The sequence below is a fragment of the Sturnus vulgaris genome, chromosome Z, assembly GCF_052056855.1.
Source record: "Sturnus vulgaris isolate bStuVul1 chromosome Z, bStuVul1.hap1, whole genome shotgun sequence".
NCBI classification, from domain to species: domain Eukaryota; kingdom Metazoa; phylum Chordata; class Aves; order Passeriformes; family Sturnidae; genus Sturnus; species Sturnus vulgaris.
The window spans coordinates 19105267-19124501 of record NC_142283.1 but is presented as its reverse complement, the minus strand read 5'-3'; the positions used below and the strand labels follow the sequence as shown (position 1 = coordinate 19124501).

Genomic DNA, 19235 nt, shown 5'->3' with positions numbered 1-19235 from the left:
GATGAGAAATGAGCACAGAAATGTGAAATCATTTACTCAAGACATTCAGGAAGCTGAACCCTCTTTTCACTCTTCCAGTGGCAGGCTCCACGCTGAACTCCACTGCCCATGTTCATGTTAATTGCTGTGGTCAAAGCTTCCCACCCTACACGGAAACACAAAGTCCACTGACATGCTTCTGTTTAGGGTGCTGGAAGATCCTACGCGGACACAGGAGTCTTTCTTATCTATCTTCTCTGCAGGATGCTCTTAGTGCCCCAGATCTGCACCACCTCCATAGGCCATGCCAGCAAGGCCTTCAGCAAAGCCTATTCTGTAGAGCTTTCATGCATTTTGATTAGCTGGCATCAATGGACTGAATCTTTGTATATGTGCTGCACTGCTGCTCCTCAGCTGTGCCATGTATATTCTGTGACTACAGTGTATGTAATCAACCCATTAGTTTTCTTTCTTACTGCCATCATGCATGCGAGCAGCCATACCAATAACACAATTTCAGAGATCCTTCAGAGGTGTCTGAGGTCCAGAATTTGCATTAAACATCTGCCTGGTGACTCCAGTACAGAGACACGTGGTGCAAGGAGGAAACCTCGTTCCAGCCTGCTGACGTGGCTTTTCTCCATCTTATTAATGTTCATGATCCCTAAAATTGTTTGGCTAGTTTAATTTGGTGGGCATAGGGACAGGTTTTGTTAGTATCTTTGCAATAAGGGATGAAGTTAAGCTGATAAATCCTCCCATAGAATATGTATTACAGCATTGGCTGTGACCTGTACATGTGTTGGAGCAGTCCCAAGCACAAGTACAGGCTGGGCAGAGGACGGACGGAGAGCAGTCTCAGGGAGGAGGACTTGAGGTGCTGGTGGATGAGAGGCTGGACATGACCTGTCAGTGTGCACTCAGAGCCCAGAAAACCAAACGTGTCCTGGGCTACATCCAAAGCAGTGAGGCCAGCAAGGTGAGGGAAGGGATTCTGCCTCTCTGTTCCTCTCTGGTGAGACCCATTTGGAGTGCTATGTCCAGCCCAAATGAGAAAGACATGAAATTGTTGGATCGAGTCCAGGGAAGGCCATGAAGAAGACTGGGACACTTCCATGAAGACAGGTAGGGAGAATTGGGGGTGTTGAGCCTGGAGAAGAGAAGGATCCAGGGAGATCTTATAGAACTTTCCAGTACTTTAAGGGGGAAGAGAGATGGGAAGGGAGTTTTTACCAAGGCACGTATTGATAGGAAAAGAAGTATAGCATTAAACTGAAAGAGGCTAAGTTTAGATTAAATACAAAGAATAAATTCCTTCCTGTAAGGGTGGTGGCACACCCACACAGGTTGTCCAAAGAAGGGGTGGATGCACCATTCCTGAAGTGTTCAAGGCCAAGCTGGATGGCCCTTTGAGCAACCTGTTGTAGTGAAAGATGGCCTTGTGCTTGACAGAGGGGTTGGAGCTAGATCATCTGTAAGATCCCTTCCAAGCCAAACCATTTCTATTATTCTCTGAAAATCATGTTTCTTTATTTGTAGGGAAGCAAAGCAAAAACATTCCCTCATAGTGTAGCATAACCTAGGAAACTTTCTTTTCCATATCTGCAGCAACAACACCTATGGATCTAGCTTGATTTCTCTCCCTTTCTATTTTAGTTCACAGACATATTCAAAGGTATTGCCCCATGGCAAGTAATAATCCTTAGAAAAGAAAAAATCATTTCGACTGTGATTAAAGAATGACTTTAGGAAGGAGAAGCAGAGGCAGAAATATTTTCAGCTGTACAGAAAGAACTGTTCTGTCCAAGTCATTACAAATGACATAACTGTGACATATATTTTCAAAAATCTTAGCAGTCGAATGGATCGTTTTTGCTGTGACTTTCAAGCTGTGATCTTGGACAGGTGGTGGGAAATTTTGAGGTTTTTAAGGCTGTTAAGATTCAGAGAGGAAAAACAAAGAGGTGAAAGTGTTGGCACTAGTTTCCTAGCAATCCTCATGGCAGGAAGAGAGCGTTTTCAACTACCAGCATTTATCAGGACTGTTAGCCAGCTAGCTGCTCAACGAGGATGCACCCTCACTATGAGCAGTGGTAAAAGAATCATATTTTATTAGTATGCGTATCTTCTCTGAATGCCAACTGTTCAGTGTAGGACAGCAGAAAAGATCATTTTGGCAGACTTTGACTTGGCAAAAGTTGCATCAGAAAAGAAGATTTTATTTTTTTTATATCTCTTGCTCTTACAGAGAATTTCTTATAACTGGAAGAGAGAAGTATTACTGCCACTCCCACTGAATACTCCATGTGGGCCAAGACATGCTGTTAACAGTTTGTTTAGAAAAGTATTTCTATACCTTCTCCCTTTTCAATGAATCCATACAGATTTAGTCTCTGTCCTCTACTTGATATATCATTACCAAGTGCCAGAGTTTTAACTGTTTGCAGATGTGACTGAACTTCTGTTTGTTTCGTTATCAGACTGCATCAGATTTTTTCTACTTTTCTTCTTCAATTCTGCCATTGTTATTTCTTTGAACTAAGCACTGTAGCAGTCCAGTGGCATGTCTCAGCATGGCAACTGGCCATAATGGAGACTAGTAAAGTCATCTTTTGCAAGTATTGCTCCATAGTTCAAGCCTTGTCATTTTTAGATGGCAATGAGGACGCAGCTTTTTGCAGCACAAAAAAAACCACCCAGTAGCAATGTACAGTGGCCATAAGATACCTTACCACGGAAAAATCCATTGTTTAGCACCATACTGTCTTGAAGGGTTTTTTCCTTTCCCTTGGTAAGAGAACTGAAGAGCTTGTATAGGTCCTGTTTCATCCTCTGTATGGCTGCACATTTCTAATATCCTTACTTTTGTCATGTTTCTTTTATACACCCATGATCAATCTGAATTGAAGTTTTTCTGCAGAATGCAAAATCTTCACCAGATTTGCAGAAGAATTCAGCATTTAGCATACAATAGGAAAGGAATTCAATTAAAGATGTACCCTTGAAAATACAGACTCTCTTGTGCCCCCCACTCTCTTACATTTCTGTATGGGATGGGTTATATTTTCATAATATAGCTCTAAATGTAGTGAACATGTCTACATAAACTCCTGGTGGGTGGATCCCATCTGTTTCCACGCTATAAGAAAATGTTGTAGAAACCTAAAGGAAAAGAAAGTTATAAATGTACCCATACTTACACTCTATCCCAGCTTCTCATTTTCCTCTTTGATGCCTGTCTAAGCAAATGCCAAGACTGAAATTCAGCTCTTTTCCTAAATATTTCTTTAACTCAAAACTTAACTTTCTTTATTCTCTTACCAGTGTTTGAAACTCTATCTCTCAATTTTCCTCTGAAAGAGGGTGAATAAGATACATTGGTTATGTACTTACTTGCCATTAAACTTTTTATCCCCTGTAATTCAGTCTCTTCAGACTACTGTTTCTGAAGAATCAATGACAAGATACAAGAACCATCTATAGCAATTATCAGATAAATCTTTCTCATATCACACTTTAGAGGAAATTATTCCATAGGGAAATTCTTGGCGAGCTTACTATGATAAGTACTGCTTAAAATTATAGGGAAAAGGGGGAGGAGGGAAGACTTTGTAGGAACTACTATTTATTCCACCTTTAGATTAAAAAATGATGCAGAGGACTTGTAAAAATACTATGGACATTTGAAAAAGAAAATCATGTATATCTGAGCAAGAGTTAAGATTTCATTTGCATTCAGTCACTTCCTTGGCAACACTATTGCTTTAAGCTTATCATCCTTGTTTCCTGATGACAGTGTGTTACTGACATCAGCTTAAGCTGATGGCAAAGATATTTAGAAAATAAAGTGTCATCTCACAGAAATGATCTGCCAGTGACACTGTGATGCACACCAAGGTGCCCAGCTGGAGCTATGGAGTCATAACATTACCACTACGCAGGGGAGCAAAAAGGATCACAGCGCAGTAAAAGAAGGATGTTCATTCTTAGTAGTTGGCATGGAAGAACATGGTTATATGTTGATTCCATAATGAATTGGAGATATGGCTTGTAAAATACAGATAATAAAAAACCCCACTGCAATATTTTATATTCCTTTAAAATTGTTTCCTGGTTTTGAGAGTCCTCTGGCTATTGCTGTAATGCAGAATGGTGAAATGTAAAGACTGAGACAATTTCCAGCCAGGCAGTGTTTAAAAGCTGTCCTGTAGAGTATGGTACCATCCACAATCTGCAGGATTTGACAGTAACAGGACATAGAGACAGGCAGAAATTGTGGTATTTTGATTTATCCAAGATAAAAAGGAGGGAGATGGTATAGCAGAAGTGCTTAGGTATGAATTTTACCTGAAGCGTCAATGGTCAGAGAGGCTAAGACTCCTTTGTTGGGCAACATATCACTCAAGTCAAAGAGGGCTGTGATAGGGAGGTGTTATCTAATGCTTCAACTGAGTATTGCTATCCTCAGTGTTGCCCTCCTTGCCTGAGCTGGGTAGCACTAGGTCAGTGACATCAGGATGGCTACGCTATGTTGGAAGGTGAGCTTCACAATGTATGGGGGACTGCTGGGCAGTAAGACCAACTCACCCTTGTGTGTATGCATTCATATCCAGCCCCACAAAGGTCTCATGGCTCTGTTGCTACTGAAAATGGTGGGCACCAGCACTTAATTTCCTCTGCGGAATGTGAAGCCCTGTCGCTTAAAGGCTAGGCCATTCTTATGAACTGTCTGTCGCACAAAATCAAAGTGACTGACTGCTCACCTACCCTGAGAATACTCAAAGGACAGCCTATAAATTCTCTAAGAGCACTTCCTTTGACTGGCTACTAGTACAGAGCCAAGGTGGGCTGCTGCTTCAGTAAAAAACTAAAAAACCTCGTTGTGCCAAGTACAAGAGATTGACCACTTGTGCTGATTTGAACACAGCCTAGGTTTTAGTAGTAGGGGAAGGCCACAGAAGTGGCCTTTGTGAGAAGCTGCTGGAAGCTTCCACTGTGTCTAGCAGAGCCAATCTCTGATGGCTCTGAAGATGAACATACTGCTGGCCCAATTAGAGAGGCTGGTAATGCTTTTGTGATGACATTTTTAAGAAGGAAATCAAAACAGTTTTTCTAGGGCTGGCAAGGTGCTGCCGCTGGGGCATCCCGGCACAGCACGTGGTGATGCACCGCCACCAACACCATTTTGGCAAATTTTGCCTGCTTGGCCATCTCTAGCCAACTGCACTGCCAGCAGAAGGGCAGGGATGGTGGTGTCAGCTTCTGCTTCTCAGTGCCCCACATGAAGAGAGGCGTTAAATAGTGCCAGTGTCACAGCGGCCACAGGGCCCCGACACGGTGGTGGGGGAGCCATGTGGGCCATGACAGAAGTATGGTGAGCGATTCCCCAGCATGGAGCCTGGGCGAGATTGGCCTCTCAGCGCCACGGGACATTCCAAGAATTTTTGAATTGGTGAAACTTGTTGACAATGGTGCCTTCAAGCAGCAATTTTTCTTTTAGTCAGAGAAAGAGGAGAAAGTGAGAACATGTGGAGAAACACAACATGGCAGCACGGAGGCCAGTGAAAAGAAAGAGTGGGAGGAAGTGTCCAAACGTCAGAGTCAAGATTCCTCTGCAGGCCGTGGTGAGGACGATAGTGGAACAAACTGTCCCCTGTAGTTCATGAAGTCCATGGGGAGTGCAGAAATCCACTTGCAGCCCATGGGAAAGATGCCCACGCCAGAGCAAGTGGATGCCAAAAAAAGCTGTAATCCAGTGGGAGACCTGAAGAGACAGAGAGACCGCCCCTGCTTCCAGAGACAGAGAAAAAGGGCCCTTGCTTCCAAGTTATAGTAGCTTATTCTTTAAAATCTGCACCCCATGGAACGAGTGACCCACGACACAGCAGTTCTGAGAAAATCATCTTGCCCACGGGAGGTACTCACAGCATAGTAAAGAAAAGCCTTCTCTCCCTGAGCAAACTTAAAAGATCTCGGATAAAGAACTGACCAACCCCCCCCCTCCAGTAGGGAGGGACTGGGGAAAAAAGGCATTTTAATGGCGTATTTTACTCCCCATTTGAGTCTGTTTTGCCCTTAAAATGTTTTGTCCTGGTCCTTATCTCAATTCATCATCCCTTTGGGGCTTTTTTTCTCCTGCTCTGGTCGGCTATAGCAGAAGAGAGTGAGTGAACAGTTCTTATGAGTGCCTGGCATTTGGCCAGTGTCAAACCATGACATCACTGCAAACTGACTCTTGGCTGAGGATTCCTGCTATCAGCAACCTCTTCTAGCCTCCTGTTAACAAATAATAGTGGTTTTTGTCATTCCCGTTGTAGCACTCTGCAAGTACCAGACAGTTTTGCCAAGGTATCTGTGCTGGGCACAGAGGTCTTGGAAAGTCATAGGGACTATCACAAGAGCAAGCAGTCATGGCTCAAAAGGATGTAACATGCTGTTCAGCAAATTTGTCTCTTCAGGGTTGTTTCTTTTTGTGTTGAACCAGTTAAGTCACTGCCATTCACAGCTGGTTGATTGGGTTTTAGAAGACACCATAAGAAAACATTAACAATGCACAAACAGCCAAGTGATCTGTCAGAAAGCAGAGAAAGGAGATGTTACTGTAGAGAAGAATGTATAGAATACAAAAAATTCTAATTGGTTGGGGAAAAAAATCGGTGTTTTCTGAGAATCTGTGGAAAAATGAATAAATTATTCTTTGTAGCTCCTCCTATTATTCTGTGCAGCTGCAGGAAAGAGCTGTGTAATTTTCGTGCATTCTTGAACTAAAATGTGTGGTCTTGTGACTAGACATGGTAAAAGGACAAGTATTCCTCTCACTCCACAGGATTTCAAAAACTCTGCACTGTCCTTTCAAAAATGAAGAAGAAACTCTTCATTCAAAAATTAAAAGTTCATCATTCTTTTTAATCTGATGAAATATTTTACTATTTAAATAATTTCTTTATTTTTGATTAATATTTGAGCAGAAAGTGCTCATTAGATGTGAAACACAACATGCCTTATGGAATAGCTTAAAAATTAAAATGTTAATTTTTAGCTTGTACAATGTCCCCTACTTAAGTCATACTGTGTGTTCTTCAATAGCTCTTCATTGTCAGCACATCTTATGAAATGGACACATAGGTAATTGCCCTACTGTGCAAGAGCCATATGATGAAATGGAGAATTGGATTTGTGGGCTGCACATCACCCACAGACCATTTTGTTTCGCAGGTATGCTGTCGCAGATGTCCCCTAAGGGGGACACAGACTCTAAAAGAGACCTTAGAAGTAGCATGTAACTACATATAACTATCTCATAGCTCAACGAGATCCATCAGGTCTGGTGAAGATGTTGCTCATCATGACTCAGGCCAGCCATGAGCAATGATGGGTCGGAATGGCATAGAAACCTCACAATGTCTCATACGCCAGTGACATTGTAGGTCCAAAACTGTCCGTTTCCAATGCAATTTTGCTTTCCTGATAGAAAGGAACCGCCAGTTGCTAAAAAAGCATGGCAGACAGGAAAGAGAATTCAGCTTTTTATGAATCCCAGACCATAATTAAGATAAATTTTGCTTCCTTTTTAATAGGATCAAACTGGAATGATAGTCGAGGAAAGCTCAATTATTTTATGTCTAGAGTATTCATTAAGAAATAGCAGACTTGCTATTTTATGGTATCTGAGTGGTTGTTGTCTGAAAATACATTTACTGGATCTCATCTGCATTTTGGCTAGCCAGAAGCTGTGCAGTGTATTCTCACGCTCCTGTACTGCTGGAGCTGCTGACATGCACGGTGTCAGATGGTGATCTTCACCTTGTTTCAGAAGCTTCTGCAAGACACCAGGACCAGGAACCTGTAGGCTGGCCAGCTGCTCTTTTCTCTTAATCTCTTAATTTGGTTGGTTGCATACACTATGCAAACACAGAAGGGACGGTGAGGAATGGGAAACAGCAAGCTCCTTTTGTACACTGGAATGCCATGCCTTAAACAGTGGTACATATCTGTGTTGTAAAGGAGACTCCAGTATTGCTTAGTTACTGATTTAAGATCATATACTCTGTGCTCACAGTGCATTTAGAAGAGTTAATTTTTTTTTTAAATGGTAATTAGAAAAACTTAACACAGGTTGAGTTCTTTGCAGCTGAACCAAAGTGGAGAAAATACATATACAAGTAGCAGCTCCAGCAGACCCATAAAGAGACACAAGGACTGGATTTCAAGAATACCTCATGTACTGCTTTTATATCATGTTACACAAATGCAACTGAAGTCTGTAGGATTGGAGATGTATAGGCAGGTGCTCCAGGCCCAGCTGAAGTCCTGAGGAGGTGACAACAGCCACATTCTAGACAATATTTTGCTGAAGCCTCCACAGTTGGTGGAACAAGAAACCCATCTCCTCCATTTAAACTAAAGTGGCTGACCTTACACAGAGAAAGATACCTCAGAGCAGATTTACAACTGCAGGCCAAAGAACACAGTTGCAAGCAGTTGGAAAGGAGTAATTGCTGCAACAGTGAAGTCCTTTGGAAAGCAGATACATGCGTGTGTTTGCATTCACATAGTTTTAAGTGATCATTGCTTTGGAAGGTGAGAACTGAGGTTCCAGACAAAATTATCTGGAATGTTCTGTATTTACTGCATAAATTTTTGTAAAATCTTCTGACAAATTTCATTTTTAAAAATTAAACTCTTTGTTCCTATATAACAAACTGAAAAGAGAAAAGAGATATATCATCAATATACCTGGTTATAACTATAAGATAATTATATATATGAAAGAAGTTTGTTTTTTTCTTTTTTGTGGGGATGCTATCAATATGTCTGTGTATAAAATGGAGTTCAAATGATTGCCAAAGGATTTGTGGATCCACCATCCCTCTTCATGACTGCTGTTGTCCAATATAAGATGGACTCCCCCAAATAACAAAACTTAACAAGAGAATAGGAGATGGACTAATTAAAGTGTTGATTTGACTGAAAACAGCTGGAAAACAGAAGGTAGTGTTCCACAGATTTTCTTTTGATTGATTGCTGGAAATTGTTTGCAAAGCTAAACCAGTACAGGAAGCTTGATACAAAAGATGAAAAAAATACTCTGTCTTTGCAGTAGCTGCACTCATTTGTTGTCATTTTTAAGAGCTGGGAATTAGGCTGAATAGCAGAAAAAGCTTTGCAATTATTATGTATAGGGAAATGCATTTCATGCACAGATAATGTTAGACATCTTCTTTGCATGATATCCATGGAAAAACTGTTGATCTCTCAACCTACAGTCCAGTTCAAGCCTTTCTGATTCCACATGGCTGTTCCTGATCACAGAATCACAGAGTGAGTAAGAATGGAAGGGACCACTGGAAGTCATCTACCCCAGTCTCCCTGCTTAAGTAGTGTCCACTAGAGCAAATTGCACAGGATTGCATCCAGATAATACTTGAGTATTTCCAATGAGGGAGACTCAATAACCTCTCTGGGCAACCTGTTCCAGTGCTTAGTCACCTGCACAGTAAAGGAGTTCTGCATGTTCAGGTGGAACTTCCTCTTTCTGCCTGTTGCCTCTCGTGCTGTTGCTTGACATCACTGAGCAGAGCCTGGCTCCATCCTCTTGACATCCTGCCCTCAGATATTTATAAATGTTGGTGTGGTTCCTTCTCTGTTGTCTCTTCTCCAAGCAGAAGAGGACTCGTTCCCTCTGCATTTCCACATAAGAGAGTTGCACCAATCCTCTTGCCTTCATTGTAACCTTATGCTGGATTCACTTCAGGAGCATCACATCTCTATCTAATAACACTGTTTAGGTCATCTATCCAGCCCCTCATGCAGACACCTCCAGCTCAGTGTCAATTAATTCCTAGCCACAAAGAAATTAAGTTTAAAAAAATCTCTTCATATGTTTTCATTTGTGAAGAAACTAAGAACTAACTAAGGGTCTGGGTTTTTTATTATTCCCAAATCAATAAATATAATTTAAAAGGTCTCTTTTCAGGTAAGTGTTCAAGCCTGACTGTGGTGAAAAGCACAAGGCCTACCTGTAAAGTTCTGCTGTCATATACTGTATTGCACAAACAGTGACAGGGGTGTGTGAAATGCACAGAGGAAAAAGCCTTCAAGCTCATCTTTAAGTATTGTAACCTACTAGCACATGTGTAACTTCTTCCTGTTGGAAGATAAACTAGTTATTTCCCTGAAGAGCTTAGTGGGGCACGGAGATGGCCATCCTGCTTTTGGAAATTACCAGAAAGCAATTGTTTATCTTTGGAGTCATACATGAGCTTCCTTTGGCACTACAACATTCTAAGTTAGATTTTGGGTTTGTGCCACATTGACAGCGTGTGCCTGTGACAGTGATCCCAATGTTGCATCTCTGACTGGGCCCTTCCAGCAGAGATGGCAATGGCTCAGCTGCCTTAAGGAAACCCTTCGTTGACCTTAATGTGGGGAATGAATGTTCCTTGGAATAAACAGTTTGCAAAAGTAGGCTGTTAATAGCAAAACCTCAAAGGCTCTTGCACAACTTCAGAAGGAGGAAGCTGGTGCTTTTGATTTTTCCCAGCTTTGAGACTTCTGGGAGAAATTCAACAAAGAAGCTGTTGACATCTACACTCAGAGTGGCTTATGATGTACTCCTGATGGGAAAAAAAATACATTCTTGGGTTTCATAGTCACTTTCAGAAGCTTTTTGTAGTTGGTAGAATTTGTCCTATGTGATCCTGGTTAGAAGGAGATGACTGTATCACATCAGGAATAGTGCTAAGTTCTTAATAGGTCGAAGGAGGAGCCTCCAGCCTTCAATCTGATGCAGAAGTTTAAAATACTCTGCTGCCTCCACTGCAGAAGCAATGACTTTTGTGTCTGAGGCATAGTTACTGTTGACTGTTACTATTTTTCATTTGTCATCTCAGACAACAAACTCAAACACAGGGAGCTTGCTTTCTGATTTGGTGCCACTGTAATTTATAGACCATGGCCCCGTTTCATGCAGCAGCCAGACACCTATCTCAGGGAGACAAGAAGGACTGGCACAAATGCACAAGAGCTTCCTTAAGTGGGGCAGACAAACAGCAGGGTACTTTTTGTTAAAAGCTTTTGAACTCATAATCTTCCCATCTTATCCCCTTAAATTTCAGTTATAATCACAGGAAGGAGGAAATGACAAATAGAGGTATTGACATGAACGTGTGGGCCAAGAAAAGTGGGAGAGAGGTGTAATGATGTAATTGGTGTGCAATCTTCAGGAGGCTCATGCAAAAATTCATCAGGTGGGAAGGGAAGGAAGAGGTGAAAAATTGTATCGAGCCAGGTTTGAACCATGAGCTTAAGAAAATGACAGGCAGAGTGGGCTCAAGCCCACTGACATTAAAGGATAGCTTGCCAATTGTTCCAGCCTGCTTTGCAGCAGGCTTTAATACTCTCATCTTTGCTTTCAATTCCCTGCCTGAAATGCTTCTGGTCTGTCCTCAAAATCAGATTTTGGGGTGTTACTCCAAGACTTTTGCCTGTGAATCCCTTGAAAGCAGAGCAGCAGAGTCTGCCTGCTGTCTTACGCATGACAGCCTGTCTCAGGATACACAAGGCTGCAGGGAACTAATGGATTTTTTATGATCATTTTTACAGGCATCACAGAAAAGGGCCATTCATTCCATCCAGTCTGTTGTACCATCCTGATAGTAACGAAAGCATTACAGCATTTCCCCAGTGCCCTACCTTCTAGGAGAATACGGTGCAGCTGTAAACCAGCTGTGCTTCATTTGCACTCTGCAACAGAGTCCTTTTGTCTGCTTAAAATGCTATTTACCATCTTCTCTTTCACCATTCCTGCCTTCTCCTTCTGCCCCTACGTATGACTCTTTATAGGCAAAGCTGCTGGAAGACAGGTTGTCAGTTTTAAATGTAGCATTTTCCGGGCCTAGCATCTATTCTGATAATATTAAATCTAAGACTATTTGTGATATGAAGGAAAATTAAGAATGACTCCTTTGAGTGAGTACAAAAGGATGGCATGTTGCTGCCCTGGCTCCAGCTTCATTGGAAATAATGAAATTCTCACAGAGCTTTGAGCACTCGGCAGAGGTCCCGATCTGTTGACATACTGAAGCAAGTTTGCCATTCAGCCATGGCTACTTTGCAGACACCACATTTAAAATTGTTTCTATTTGCTGGTCCTTGAAAAGAGATGTTCCAGTTGTAGTGCCTCCAGCATGTCGCCAGTGTTGCAGGGTAAAAAACAAATTTGCAAATCCACATTTCTCATTTTATCTCTAAATTGAGGACAGAGTCAGACAATAAGCACCCTTCCTAAGGCAAAAAAATGAAATTAAAGTATAGCACCTTATTCCTCAAATCCAAGTGAGAACGTTTGCCGTGACCTCCTCCATCAACACCATTGTGTCCATGGTCAGCAGCATGCTACTTGTCTTGCTTTAGTCCAGCATAATTTCACCACATTCCAATGTCATCTTTGCTTACAAAAAAACTCCACAGGATTTTTTCCAAGCACTAATATGGCAGAAGCAGGTAGACCATTTCTAATGTAAGGATCAAAAGAAGAAAGTGACATGCTACCTTCATTTATTCCCTGCTCCCCTAACTCAGTGCACAGGGAGTTGCATGTATCCAACATCTAAGCAGAATTAATCAATTTCTTAAATAACTTTTCAAGAATAGCAGTATGATCACAAAGATTTTGTGCAGCTCAAATTTCTGCTGTTCAGCTGCGGCAAACAATGAAGTGACATATTTTGCAGTGGTTTGCATCACTTTTCTTGTCACCTATGCCAATGTGACTGACATAAACACAGTGTTGCAGGCTGCCAAGGGGCTGCTGTTTCAACTGCTTTGATTTTTAAGTAAATGTCTTCCTTTTGGGGAAACAAATGGTAGGCTGACAGTGGTACTTTGGATACTAGTGCCATCCGGTGGCCCACAAAGAATGCCATAATACTGTTCAGTGTCCTCAAGAACCACTAACATTACATTTTCAGCCAAAGTGAGGCTATGACGAAAACATATAATAGGAAAAGTAAAAGCCTTGAGTTTTAGAGGTCCATATTTTATTACTATTTCATGTACTGTGAGTACAGGCCCATTTGCAAAAAAAGAGATGCAGTCTTTGGCTGTGTTTAGTTCAGTTCAGAGGTCTCTGAGCAAAGGTGGGTACCCAGAAGTCAGCACAGCTATCTTCTATTGCAAACTGTAAGTCGTTCTTCTCAGCATTTAGAGCAGATAATCAGGGATTAATACTGCTCATATGAAAAAGGGAGAAAAGAGCTGATATTACAGTGTGGTATAGGTGGACAGTGGGTCTGCAATTTAGCAAAAGGACTTTTGTGACATCTGCATATTGGTTCATAAACACATATCCATCCACATGTATACATCCACAGTAGGAATGAGGCAAAGTTTATTAAATCTGTTCATACTGCTGGGGACAAAACAAGCAAACAAGAAAGAATACGAGCAAGACCTTATTCAGGTAAAAAGGAGAAGGAATGAAAAGGACGTGGTAAACTTCAGGCTACATGAGAGCCATTGCCCTGTTCTGTGTTACTGAGATAAATAATGAAAAGAAATTTTGGTTTAAATTAAGGAATTATAGTGTGTGAGATTGGGAAAGTTGATGGATGCTGTGAAATCTGCCATGTCTTGATCAGTTCTTCATTTGCTGTTCTCGCATGCTGCTCTTCAAGGGCAATGCATCTTTGTCCATGGTAACTTTTCTTCAGTTAGTAAGCTTTATTAGAGAAAGGGGTTGCCTGAAGACTAGGAAGAGATATAGACTGAGGAAAAAATATCATTTTAAGATGTGAGCAATAAAGCAGATGTTTGTAATCCAAGAGTATTTTACAGTCTTTTTTGTCTATACTGAATATTTTGTTCTTGAAAGTGCTTTAATGTTCCCCATCTTACCATTTGCAAAACTTGAAGGCCCTCAAACACAAAAAACTTAACATAAAATAGACACCTACTAAGATGAGCAGAGGAGGACTTTTTTGCCTATGGAAATCTTTATTTGAGGTTGCTGCTGTAAATTGTAGCTCACAAAATGACTTCCAGGAGGAATGTGACCCACATGATCTATAGAATAACCAGCTCTGACCACAGCTAGTTACAGGAAAACAAACAGGCATCTTCCAGTAAAGCACATACTTGAGGCATAAACCCTGGCAACAGGATTAAAGTCTGATGTGCATGGCCTGAGAGTCCAGCCTGATCTCTTGATTGTCTCACACAAACAGATTAAAATGTTGGTAACAAACAGAAAACATGCATTGCAGAGACCTTTGCCTCATACTGGCTTGGATGTGGTCGTTCTTGTGACATTAATGTGAGCAGACTGATTCACTATTTGTATCCCTGCCTAGAAGATGGTATCTTTATCAAAACATATTTCCAGTTCTCAGAAGAGTGCTAAAAATAGTAGAAGTAGGTAGAAGAAGAAGATAAACCAACAGCAGGAAGCAGACTGCATGGGTATCATTTACTCCAACCTATTTAATTACATTGGTTTCTTAAAAATAAGGAAGTCCTGGGGAAGGACTCAGAAGAAATTATGCTCGTTGTTTTTATGGATGTGTTATATTTGTTAATATACAATCTTATAATGTAAGGAACAGCATAGCATTGTGCAGCTCCCAAGGCAGACCAGAGAAAAAGTCACTACTCCAGGAATCAGAATTTAAGTTATCTATTTTAGGAGATCAAGAGCAGCCAGTGATTACCCTTCGTAGCTCAAATTCTCTGTGGCGTTGTTACCTCAAGATATTTCCCTTCGGCCATGCTGCTGTGTGATGAAAAGATTGCAGCATGGTCCTCAGCAGATCTTCTCACTGTTTGCAACTTCTTAATACAAGAATAACTTGTGCAAAAAAAGCAGAGAGTCCTCAATCTCTCATTTCTTTGCCTTCAATGTGATGGCAGCCTGGCAAGATATTGTCTAGAACTAAATGACCAGTCGTGTTTGGGGTATACTCCTCCTTCAGGGAAGGGGCATGGGATCCAGCTGTTGCTACCACCTGTTATGCCAGAAAAATTTCCTGTCATTCATGCCTGAAAGACTGGAGCAAAGGTGTGATTTATAAAAAACAATTCCTCTGGATTCTCCCTTGGCTATCTGCCATTGAAGTAGAAGCTCCTGAAGTAAAGGGGTAGATTATGGGGAGCAAACTATATATTCTGTGGGTGGCAAACAAGATTCTGTTGTCTTCCCGTTGCTTGTTACTTTCCTTCATAGTTGGTATAGACAAATGACTGACTTACTGCATGCTTTGCAGAGTTATGATGAATAAGTACCTTTTCTGTATAAGTAAGGGCCATGACAACTATGTCTGACAAGTTCTGGAGGAAGAGGTCCTGTATGGGAGCCTGTGTGGCTGTGTAGAATTGCTTTGGCAGAAAGAAATACACAAGGAAAGGGCTTGATGTTTTTCATGCCTACCGCAGTACAGAACAGAGCAGATCTGGGGCCTGGAGGCACCCGGTGGAAAAACACTGTTTTCCTAGCCTTTGGTTGAAAATCTTCCTTCTATGATGTGTACTTTTTATTCTGACATTTGGTGTTTTCTCCCTTCTTTCCACAAAAGTGCTTCATCAGTGGTGGTTTTGAGTACTTTTGCTCACCATAAGGGTGAGCAGTTTTATTTAAGTCATAGAAACACAAGCCAGATTTTGTGTAGAGCTACCTCCAGAAAGAGCTCCTTGATACTACAATGCTTTCTATGATGTCTGGTAAAAATAGACTCAAAGGTATTTTTCTCTTCAGATTCTTCCTTCAGGTACTAAATACTTTAGCACTAGCTTAAATAACAAATTGCATTTTTGCCTAGGTAGCACATTAATCAGGGGAATACGATGATTTAGGTATTATTTTCACTAGCAAAAGCTACACAAAAGATAGTTTGAGTTTGGATTGGTTGGAGGGTGGCAAGCAGTTGGGTGTTCTTCTTTCCACCAAACCCAGACACAGAAAATGTGGCCATCTGCAGATGAAATGTTTATCCTCTAGTGGAATCCAGCAGTTTGCCACTTCAGACATTAGAATAATAAAATAGCTTGTAATATTACTGATTGTTACCAGCACATCCTACCCCCACTCATGCTCATGGAAGTCATAGAATCAGAGTCATAGAATGGGTTGGGTTGGAAGGGACCTTAAAGACCTCATCCCAACCACCATGCCAGGAACACTTTTCACCAGACCAGGTTGCTCAGAGCCTCATCCAGTCTGACCTTGAATACTCCCAGGGATGGGACATCCAGAACTTCAGGACAACCTGTCACAGTAAAGAATTTCTTCCCAACATCTAATCTAAAGCTACTCTCTTTCGGTTTGAAGCCATTCCCCCTTGTCCTGTCTCTACATGCTCTTGTCAAAAGTCCCTTTCAGTGTTTCTTGTAGGGTCCTTTCAGGTCCTGGTAGGCTGCAACTAGGTCACCCTGCAACCTTCTCTTTTCCAGTTCCCAATTCCCTCAGCCTTTTCCTATGGGAGAGGTGCTCCATTCCTCTAAACATGTTGGTGTCCTCCTCTGGACTCAGTCTAACAGGTCCATGTCCTTCCTGCACTGGGACCCCAGAGCTGGATGCAGGGTTCCATGTGGAGCACAATCCCCTCCCTCCCCTGCTGCCCACACTGCTTTGGATGCAGCCCAGGACACGTTTGGCTTTCTGGGCTGGGTCATGTGCAGCCTCTCACCCACCAGCACCCCCAGTCCTGCTCACAGGGCTGCTCTCAATCCATTCATCCCCCAGCCTGTGTTGATACTGGGAGTGTCCTGAGCCACGAGCAGTACCTTGAACATGGTCTTGTTAAACCTCGTGAGGGTCCCATGGGAATCCAGGTCCCTCTGGATGGCATCATGACCTTCAGGTGTCCATCTTTTAAGCTGTTGTAGGCTATCTGCTAACAAAAAGGGGACACAGGTGTCCCTTTTCCTATCCCTGCTTGGCAACAGGCAGTTTTGTACATTTAATTTTCAGGGGATTGTGGAGAGCACAGGTAGACTGGCTTGCACTGGTCAGTAGCACGTTCCATTCAGGCTACATCTTTAACTTCTCAGAGCAACCTGATTGGCAGTGAATTCACTGTGATCTGTCTACAGCCTGGAGCACTTCTGTCAATTAATCCTTGTTTGACTGGAGGGATACCTAGGAAAGATCCAGCTTTTCAGGGACAGGAGCCTCAATAGTGTCTTCAACAGGTGGCTTGCTGTGATCTGATTGTAGTGGAACTGTGCATGCTATGTCAAGCAAAACTCAGCTTGCTGTAAGACCTTAGTGTTGTGCCTTCTTTTCTTTGTAGTATATATCCAGTCTTGCAGCTTGTCATCTTTAACATTTTAGTTAAACATGTTTAGTTAACATTTTACTTTAGTTGCTCTGACGGAGAATATCTGTTATTTCTAGGAGCTGTGCAGAGCAGTGATTTTGCAGGCAAGCTGACCCTTGTCAAAAGTGGATTGCAGATTATTTCAGTGGTACAGGAGACAGATGCTTGCCAGATAAGTGATGCAGTCTGTAAAGTTTTTTCTGATGCACTGGAAGAGCATGCACTGTGGATTTGTGCATAGTGGCCTCATTCTGTTCATATTAAAGGTAATGGGTGAAGCCATTTGAAAATCCCAGTGATAATATTCTCAAAGTTTTCTTTAGCAGTTGTACTGAGAGCTTGGTAGTGTGTCAACTTTTGTCCTTCAACAGAAAACAAAAAAAAAAAAAAAAAAAAAAAGAAACAAAACAAAAAAAAAAACCCAAACAAACAAACAAACAAAAAAGAGAAGGCTTGAAGCATTTGAGTAAGTTATAAATCCTGAGCAGCCCTTTCTGGAAAATCATTTATCTCTGTTTCTATGAACCACTGCCTCAAGAAACTTTTTGCCTGACAGTTAGAAGGCATCCTGAATTTGTGTGTTCATCTGTAGCACTGTTGAATACAGTTAGGGCTTAATGACAAACATTATGTGCTCCTCCTTGAGCTGTGTTTGTATGCTTCACTCACATAGTGAAATGTGACAGGAGGCAAAGCTGAGGTAAGTTCCACTTGTTCCTTTCTGAAGGAGCATGACACTACATCTGTGCAAGATACCTGTCAGAGGATCAGAGACACAGAAACTCACAAAATGGTAGGGTTTGATAGGTCCAGCCTCAGGATTTAGGAATCCAGGTAGTTTGCACAGAATTCCTGTGCACAGTGCTTACATCTGGCTGTGAGACTGTTTCTGTCATAGCATTCTAATCCCAGGCAGGAATTAGTACCTTTTTCTATTAGATTTTGTTCAATTACACAACAGAGGGCTGTGTTTGCCACAAAGAGCTTGCAGTCGAAATAAAGTTCCCTGTCTCTGGTGACAGACCAGTTGGAAGCCATTCAAGATACAGTAGATTGTGTTGTCTCTGGCATGGACTGAGAGACTAAGAGAGACCACCGAATAAACAGCAGTGATCATCAAAAGTGGTCAAAGATGGAGATGCTTCTCTTGTTAAATGATCTTACAAAAAGTGAGTATTTTAATATTCTATATGGTTTCTGGAGCCCCATCCTGGTTTGCCAAACTGTGAGCAAAAACTAAAGTATCTTTCTGACCAGACCTTACTGAAGCTTCTAAGTCCTTTCTTCATTTAAACTGTTTGGTCCCTTCCTGTGTGGGGACTTGCAGCCAAATGTGATGCTGACTTGAGCTATGGGAAATGGATTTTGTGTAGAACTCAGCAGCTAGTGTCTGTGCAGGATGACTGGTCCACTAACATTCAGGCCATGAAAAACTTCCCATTAATTCCTTCATTGTGAGAGGTAACTGATTACATATGATATTAGCGCTAATGCACAGAGGAGATGGATTTTTCAACCCCTCTTCTGTACCAGGAAATAAATTTCCCGTACTCCTCCTAGACTCTCCTGCCATCCCTGGAAAAGTCTTGGATATGTCTTTCTCAGTGGACTATGGGTGTTGGCTTTACAGGCTCTTCTGCAGGTCCCTGCAAAGACAAATGATTCTGTTCTGTGTGGCATCATACCCAAGCCTGTAATTGTATCCTGTTTGGGCTCTGCAGTGGTCCAGCTTTTCAGGTAGCAGCACAACCATCAGGCTGAGAAGAGATTTGTGTGGAAGATGTAAATTGTTGAATGAAGAGCCAGCAGTTTTCTTTTAAATGTGAAGAAAGGCTTAAAAAGCTAATTTTAGCTTAGTTTGAAACACATAAAAATAGGAGGTTTGGTTTTCACCTTACTCTGGAAAATTCCTTCATAAGCTAGGTGGGGAGCTGTTGTCCCTTT

At 41.7% G+C, this 19235-nt stretch overlaps 1 protein-coding gene across 5 annotated transcripts in view; it reads left to right on the top strand.

Annotated features, from left to right (window-relative positions):
• The window catches only part of PALM2AKAP2 (PALM2 and AKAP2 fusion), a 264493-nt gene that overhangs the window by 15797 nt on the left and 229461 nt on the right, over window positions 1-19235 (top strand). The gene's annotated exons all lie outside the window — the stretch shown is intronic.